We start from the raw sequence: 9,480 nt of genomic DNA on the forward strand, positions 1-9,480 counted from the left end.
TAAAAGACGGGCGTATAAAAACGAATAGATAGCTGATCGTAATTTTTCTCGATTCGAGGGAGCTCGTTCGAAAACTGAAAGATTTGAATACGATTTCAAGAAAAACGATTGTATACAGACTACAAAGTCAGACAGAGACAGAGAAGATAAAGAGACAAAAGGTAGGTAGGTATGTATAGACTATACTTTAAAACAATTAATATTTTGAATGTAGAAGATAAATGTTTACGTCATTTAGACAAAATATAGTCCAACCGTCAAATGAAATATTCAGGAAATGACAAAAAAGAGTAACACAAAACACAGGTCCAACGTAAATTCTGAGGTTAACGCAGATCTTCAGAAGAATTGTTGTTGTGAATCAAAGTACATGAGAGTGAAAGTAATTCAGCAGACCCAACAGCACAAAACAATAAAATCATCGCTAGCGATGTTTATATGGATATGATTTTCAACAAACAACACAAGGAACAGAGTCCCAATAATGACAATACACAATAAGCGCAAGTTTAATTCACTTAAAGTGAAAAGAAAGTTGTGAATCTGTTTATTGTATCTGTCACTCAGTTTTTTCTCAGATGATAGATCAATTTCGTTACATATATAAATGTCCTAAATTTTACATTTTCTGAACAATTTCTGAAGCGACATTTATGTTTTTGTCCTATCCAAGGAAACGACCTGAGATGCTTTGATTTTTTTTGTTTGGGGGGGAGGGGGGTGAGAGAGAGGGGTGGCATTGAAATGCTGTGAATTTTTAATTCAAAAATTGCAGAATAAGCCAGCTTAGAAACTGGAATCCTCTTCAAAATCGTGCTATATAAATTATGAGTTAACGTTCTGTGTACAAATCTCAAGAGTTTCAAAATATAAATGGGAAAACTTGTATTTAGTTAACATTAAAACCAACGATATTTATCACATTATTTGATATAACTAATCATAAGACATAGTTTTGTTAATATTGCTAAAGATACAGTAACATCACAAATAACTTAGTTTAGTAATAACTCAGTCTGAATCTCCGTTCATTTTTATTTTACAATATTAAGAGCTGAATCAGAAATTTTTAAGTGACCTTGTTATTATCTTTACTTGGATCTTGTAGAGTTGCTCTTGACCTCATTAAGGTTTAGTCATTCGTTGAAATTCCGTAACACCCATCCCAATGTTCGCAACTGTAATAAATCATAGGTTAAGGTTAATGTAACCTATTTGTAAACAAGATTCCGCGCTTAAAATTTTGACAGGAAGACGTTCAGTTAAAAATTAAATACAGACATTGATCTTCATTTGGCAGTTTCCTTTTCTTCACAAAATGAGCAAAGTTAGATGTGTATTCGTCGTTGGGGACATACCACACCTGTCCTTGCGCTAGTTCTCTGAAATAGGTAAGAATTCAACAAACCTTCTTTTATATCATAAAAACTTTTCAAGGACACTAAGTTTCTTTAATTTCTGAGACGTTAGATTTATAAAACACAGTCATGTAGACTTTTTAAGGCGTGATGTACACACGAAAACAATATTACGAGACAACCGACGTGTTGGAGATCAAAGAGGTTCTTTAAAAAAGTTATAAAGACTATTTGTTACATATTTTATTATTTCAGGGCCCCTGTATTTCTTTTGGTTACAAAATATATTTAAACTGTTCATATGTACATAAAAATAGTTTAGGATATTACAGTTTTAAAAATCTCAGTGTTGCCATGTGTTTACGCTACTTGAAAAGCGCGCTTTATTTATAAACCAGATGATACACTCCAATCAGTGTTAAGCTTTCAAAATACAAGGCAAGAAAATTAAAGAGCTCTCTCAAAAACTGAAAAGGAATTTTGAATATCAAATCAAAACTCGAAGAAACAAATTTAGGGAATGAAATCTGAACTTTTGAAAATGATATTGTACGTATGTATCGAACTCATTAAATTATAAGCCTTTCACGGATACTGTGGTTCTACTGTAATGATATGCGCAGACAGATTTATGATGATATAAGATATAATCAAAGATAAAACTTTGACGGAGGAAGGATGAAATTTGGGACGCTTTCCCAAAGTTGAGAAATTATAGACCTTTATCGGACAGGATAGTCGCATCGAAGAAAATTAATTCTTTCCTTTTTCACAGTCCCAAATCAGCAAGAATATGTGATTAATAATAAAAACAACTCCTCATCAGATATCCTATAAATAGTACGGGAAAGTCCAAGTCAGTGAACTTATTAATATATTATAAACTCTGGTTAACATTTTTCTCTGCATTTCTTTGAATTTTAGACGATAAATTCAAATTAAAAAATCTCACTAGTTCTTTTCTAGCTTAAAAAAAGTTTTTACAGCGCACGGTAAAATACTACTTTTGGAACAAGAGGCGTATCTAAGGTGGTGGAATCCCCCTTTTTGACGGTGAATGTGTCTGAATAGGTAAACATAAAGTTGGAACCCACCCTTTATCCTGGGTTTGAACCTTTTTTGAAAATGGCTGGACCCAAATTATATCAAAATTACAGACAGGACTTGTCAAACTATATGTAAAAATATGGATAATTATTTATTTAAAATGGGGGGGGGGGGGTTCTCTTTTGCCAAGCTTGATTAGGTATTTTCATACTTTTGTTAACGGGTATTTTGAAAATATGTGTGCTGTTAACTGTTATTCAAATTATCAAATAACAATTATGGAATTTTTATCAATGCTCGATTTCCTTGTTTTTTCGATCGATATAAAGTATTTTGCCCAAGTTTGGCCCTTTTCTTAGGTAAAATCATTAATCAATTATTTTTTATATACAAGATGTATGTCGTACTGAGGCCGTGTTCACATTGACCTGAACTCGGTGTTGTGTTAGTGTAACTCCATATAAACTACTCATAATTACGTTCCCATTGATAAAACTCAATGTTTACATGTAGTTTAAATCATGTTTTGTCTACATGCAGTCGATAGTCGATGTAGGCCTTGTGTAGGTTAAGTGTACACTAAACTAGACATTCAGAACTTTAATTTTCCCATGAATATTTAAAAAAGAAACGATTTTCATATAAATTTGATACTTATAACACTTATTAATAAAGTGATTTATAGAAATATTTGTTTAAACTTAATATATTTATTTGTTATAAAAACACTTTACATAGGCTTATAAAACCCTTATCAAGACTCACCCATCATCATTGCCGAACACATAATACATTTGAAAAGGTCCTCCCGAATCGACTAGACGTACACACTGACAGAAATATTTGCCACTGCATGGTCTTTACACAAACAACGATTCACTCATAAATGCATTACTGAAAAAGGGTGAGGTTAATTGTTTGTTTGTGTAGTATCTCAGATCCGTTAAAATACATTTAAAAAAAATTATATATATATATATAATCCCTACCGTTTCCAAATACTCCTTGGTGAAAAAATACCATGTGAAACACACAGAAAAGATAGAAATATAATGGTCCTTAACATCGCAATTCTTCTTCTTCGTAGATGTAAGCACGCTGATGCACCCTACTTTTTAGTGCGTAATCGAGACATCATTAAACTACTGCAAATCATCCAAAATGACTTTCTTAAAGGACCAACCACTTAACTAAAAAAAGGGGGGATGAGTCATAATTTTTTCTCCCGCGAAAGTTTATATTTAGTTTTTTTTTTATGGTACCAATTCAATATTTAACACTATAACGTATTGGGAAACTTTGATTTCCGAATATTTGTTCATTTAAATCATCTGTATGATCCGATTCTTTTTTAATCAAACTGTGGAAAATCCTTCCCCCCCCCCTTTTTTTTAAAGTCAAATGGTCGTTCCCTACCTGCTTGAAAAGTTGTTCGAAAATTTGGTTCTACGTAATGAACTATTACATTTAAATGACATATAGTGTACAAGTGTGAAAAAATCTTATGTACAGGTAGCTAAACAAGGTGTATAGATGTGAACAAATTTAATGTGAAACTAGTGTTCATTACATTAAACCAAATGTAAACTTGTTTACTGTACTCGGCGTTTGGTGTGAACGCGGTCTGAGATTTCTTCCGGCAACACTGACATCCTAATCCAACCTTCTATTTCGGAAGCGTTAGCTTAAACTTGATCTATGGTTAAACAGTGGCCCAGGATCACAGGCTATAGCATATATGTTACTGGTCCTATTTGAAAAAATAGTATATTCAGCTTTAGATTATTATACTGAATTATTATTATTATATTTTATTGAGCAGATTCTTGCATACTCTCCATATTTGACAAATCAGAATATCGACAAGTTGAAACAGAATGTGTTATATCTGATTATACTCATTAATGTTTATTTGTATGCCCCACCTATGATAGTAGCGGGGCATTATGTTTTCTGGTCTGTGCTTCCGTCCGTACGTCTGTGCTTCCGTTCGTCCGTCCGTCTGTGCGTCCGTTCAGGTTAAAGTTTTTGGTCAAGGTAGTTTTCGATGAAGCTGAAGTCCAATCAACTTGAAACTTAGTACACTTGTTGCTTATGATATGATCTTTTTAATTTGAGGCCAAATTAGACTTTTGACCCCAATTTCACGGTCCACTGAACATAGAAAATGAAAGTGGGAGTTTCAGGTTAAAGTTTTTGGTCAAGGTTGTTTTAAATGAAGCTGAAGTTTAATCAACTTGAAACTTAGTACACTTGTTGCTTATGATATGATCTTTCCAATTTTAAAACCAAATTAGACTTTTGACCCCAATTTCAGGGTCTCCACTAAACATAGAAAATGAAAGTGGGAGTTTCAGGTTAACGTTTTTGGTCAAGGTAGTTTTTGGTGAAGCTGAAGTTTAATCAACTTGAAACTTAGTACACTTGTTGCTTATGATATGATCTTTCCAATTTTAAAACCAAATTAGACTTTTGACCCCAATTTCAGGGTCCACTAAACATAGAAAATGAAAGTGGGAGTGTCAGGTTAAAGTTTTTGGTCAAGGTAGTTTTTGATGAAGCTGAAGTTTAATCAACTTGAAACTTAGTAAACTTGTTGCTTATGATATGGTCTTTTAATTTTAAGCCAAATTAGACTTTTGAGCCCAATTAAACCGTCCACTGAACATAGAAAGTGAAAGTGGGAGTTTCAGGTTAAAGTTTTTGGTCAAGGTAGTTTTTGATGAAGCTGAAGTCCAATCAACTTGAAACTTAGTAAACTTGTTGCTTATGATATGGTCTTTTAAATTTTAAAGCCAAATTAGACTGTTGACCCCAATTTCAGGGTCCACTTAACATAGAAAATGAAAGTCAGCGTTTCAGGTTAAAGTTTTTGGTCAAGGTAGTTTTTGATAGAATTGAAGTCCAATCAACTTGAAACTTAGTACATATGTTCCCTATAGTATAATCTTTCTAATTGTAATGCCAAATTAGATTATTACCCAATTTCACGGTCCATGGAACATGGTAAAGGATAGTGCGAGTGGGGCATCCGTGTACTTTGGACACATTCTTGTTTCTTGTCGTTTTTCATAATATAATTAAAACCGCAAATACAATATTCTGTGTACAAATGTAAAACCTTTATTTACAATTTGAATCTTTTTTATAGGGAAAAGACAAGCCTAGCAAGGCAAAAAACAGAAAGTCACATGAAAACAAGGTGAGTTAAGTGATTTGCTATGAATCTATTCAGGGAACAGTTTTAAAAAGAAACACAGTTCTTCTTTCATTTTCTATTAACATATAGAACATAGCGACAATTGCATATTTCTAGTTGTCCAATTTGTCAGCCGTCATCGCGTAAAAACAACGAATCAAAGGATTCAACTTTATACATAACTAATATAGTACAAAAGTGTAGATTAAAAATTACACCACTCCAGGCCCTTTTGTTTTCCACATAATTAATATTGCCAATAATAAAGAAGTTCCGGGTCAAGTCCGATACCGATACCAATAGTATATTCACCTGTTACCTATTACCTTATCTGTACGTTCCGCATCTGACAGGCGCACCGGCAAACCGTGTATTCAGGATTAATATGCTTATTCAGGATTGATATGCTATATACACGGGTCATAATCACAGGGTTGACACTACTAAATTGTCAAATTGTTACAGGTCTATTGTAGTATTTTAATCAGTAAGACTTTCTAAGATAACAATGAGAATACTAAAAATCTGGACTAAAAAATAAGGTGTATAGGTACAGTTTTTAATTTGTTAGCGTGCATGACGTAAAACAGCGAATCAAAGAATTCAATTTTATTTATAACTAATATAAGACAATGCTGTTGATTAAAAAATACTTCATTCCAGGACCTTTTGTTTTCCAAATAATTAATATTACCAATAATTGATGAGTTCCAGTTCGACGGGTTCAAACAGAAAGATTTGAAAGCAGAAAAAACTGTATCATATAATCGGCATGACTTTATCATATGACAATACTAATACTAAAATAAGGCTTGCGCATAGTTAAATACTTCAATTCAGTCACGGACCCGCGACATCACGGGTGTGTTCTAGTGTATATTATTTTTACGTTCAGATTTGTACGTTGTGTAACTATTCATTTTTTTTTGGAAAATTGGTTGGGATCCAGTTTGCGGAAAAAGTGGGGAGGGTGTGTAAACCCGGAACAACATGATACATTTGCATTTTTGTGAACTTCAAAAAAAAAAAAAAAAGTATTTCAAGCCATGTTTCATTGCTGGAATGATTTCACACTTAATTAAAATATTTGTTTGCGTTTTGCCTGACGTTAAGTTGTGCCACATTTATACATGTTGTATGTCTGTCCGAAATCAGTAATTTAGTGGTCATTTTGACTGCTGTTTGTGATCTATGATTTCATTTCTATGTATCGGCCGTTGATATTCACGTTTAACTTTTTGACATTATGTTAAATCGTATTTTTTAAGCTTACACTACGGCATATGATTGCTTGTTGTTGAATATTGTACAGTAAAATATAGCTGCTTACATAAAAAAAAAGTTACGTCTATGTGATAGTATCACTAGAAATCATACCACATCTTTGTAATCCTATTTAGTTTAAAACATATTATTTTAATAAAATTAAAAGCAGCATTCACACAGAGGTGAAATTCTAAAGATGATTATAATGTTCTGATTTTTTTCTGAGGATTTCGCAGTGAACGAAAAAGTAATGGGCTTCTGGAAACCGGAGAAGAAATGGTATAATGCAACAGTCTTAGAAAAAACTAAATCAGGTAAACCATGATATAAATCAAAGAGAGATTACAAAAGAACGATAATTAATAAATTGATTGATAGTCAGGTAGTTTTTTGTTTTGTTTAATGCCACATTGTGCACCCTAGGCTATATCATCATGATCATAGATATAGGATTATGTCGTATGTATGCCAATGAGACAAGTCTCCATCAATGTAACAATTTATAAAAGTAAACCATTATAGGTCAAGCTAGGTCCTGCGGATTTGGATCATACTGAGCAGCAAGCTATAACGGGACCAAAAATTACTAGTGTAAAACAATTCAATCAGAAAAACGAATAGCGGTCTAACTTATATAAAAATTACCGTTTGTATTTATTGGCTGATAACATTGGCGTATCTGGAGAGAACACAGAACATTACATGTCGAACTAACAGAAACAATGTACATAGCATTCGAAGTAAAAGACTCACTAAGGAGTCAACATTTCCATATAAAGTCTGGGTAAAAATAAACTTTATAACTCTGTATATAGGGAGTACATACTAATTTAAAAATTAATCAAAGAAAAGTAGCGCTGAAAAGCAGTTTCTGTTTATTCAAATTTTGCGAGTTCCAGTGTAATTTTTCATGAACTTTCTTTTTCAGACCGTAAACATTGTATGAAAGGAAAGATGTAGATATATTTGATTTAATTTTATAATGCTTAATTTGTGTTTGTTTTTCTGTCCCTTTGATTGGATAGTCTCTATTTTACAGGTTACAAAGTCGTATTTGCAGACGACAACTTAGTACGAGTGTTAGGTCTACAAAATCTACGAAAAAAGACATCGAGATGAATTCAGCTAAAGGTGTTTTGTTCATATATGAACTTACAAGAAACTCACAACTCATCTGATAATATTCTCAAAACAGGATATAATAAACAATATCAACAACAAAACGAAGCTGTATTTCCTTGTCCTTGAACAAAAGACATTTAGCATCAGTCAAATGATCCTATATATTTATACATGTATACAAGATTGAACAAGGTTATATATTTGTTATTTAATTTATATTGGGACATTATCATGATATCTTAATGATAAAAAAAACCATTCATAAAATTAGCTTGTTTGGTCGGATTTTTCTTGTAATTTAATATGAAAAACTGTATGTAGAAAAAGAAGTAATTATCACACCATCAACGAAACAACATCAATGACTAAAATAAATAGATGAAAAAGACATCTACATGTAAATGCAAAAATCATCAACAACAGATAGATGTGCATAGAGTAAGTTATAAACTCCAAGTGTGTTACAATATTATGCACATAAAGCTGTTCAATATATTTGCAATATTGAAACATGTAACAATGTGTCATAGAGCACTTTTTATAATCATTAGTACACACAATCTTAGCATATTAAAATTGATGAAGATGTACTTACAAACATTTTTATCTTTGTGCAAGTATTGAGTATCATCTTTAACAGAATTACTTTTATAAATTCACTAAAACATCACCACCGTTTACATACAGGATAGATATTTTCTGAAAGAGGGACGAAAGATACCAAAGGGACAGTCAAACTCATAAATCCAAAACAAACTGACAACGCCATGGCTAAAAATGAAAAAAAAACCGGAAAAACAATAGTAAACATGACACAAAATAGAAAACCAAAGAACAAACAACACAAACCCCACCAAAAAGTAGGGGTGATCTCAGGTGCTCCGGAAGGGTAAGCAGATCCTGCTCCACATGCGGCACCCGTCGTGTTGCTTATGTGATTACAAATCCGGTAAATAGTCTAATTCGGTAGGTCAAAGTCATGAGAGGGAAGGGGATTGTAGTTACGACGTTAGGAACATATCCGATATCATTTGTGAAACGGTTATTCCATAACGGTCAACCAACTCTGAACATCAACAGCTTCAGGAAAACTATTTGAAATTTGAAAATATCGATATTTGGTATAACAAATTGATTGGAATTGATTTTTAGTAGTGCGGTCGGTAGTGTCTGCTGATTAAACAACCATAGATTTAAATTCCTTGTTTGTGTGCGTTTTGTGGTTTCGTAAGAATATAACAATCCCTTATGTTTTTGTGGGTTCTTGTTGCTTAGTCTTTGGTTTTCTATGTTGTGTTTTGTGTTCTATTGTTTGTCTGTTGGTCTTTTTTTTAAACCATGGCGTAGTCCGATTATTTTCGACTTATGAGTTTGAATTTTCTTCTGGTATCATTTGCCTCTCTTTTAAGGAGTTTTGTTCCTAATGATGACGATTTAAAGTAAGCTCCTCGAGTTTAAAAGCAATCTGTATTCAAAACATTCTGCCTT

At 32.6% G+C, this 9,480-nt stretch overlaps 1 long non-coding RNA gene across 1 annotated transcript; it reads left to right on the forward strand.

The window, feature by feature from the left end:
• Window positions 1-1,035: 1,035 nt before the first annotated feature.
• LOC134681780 (uncharacterized) lies at window positions 1,036-8,264 on the forward strand. Its single transcript, XR_010100689.1, has 4 exons — window positions 1,036-1,391; window positions 5,557-5,607; window positions 7,097-7,184; window positions 7,910-8,264. It is a non-coding gene; the product is annotated as an uncharacterized LOC134681780 (long non-coding RNA).
• Window positions 8,265-9,480: the final 1,216 nt, after the last annotated feature.

This window comes from Mytilus trossulus, chromosome 8, assembly GCF_036588685.1.
Source record: "Mytilus trossulus isolate FHL-02 chromosome 8, PNRI_Mtr1.1.1.hap1, whole genome shotgun sequence".
Lineage (NCBI taxonomy): Eukaryota > Metazoa > Mollusca > Bivalvia > Mytilida > Mytilidae > Mytilus > Mytilus trossulus.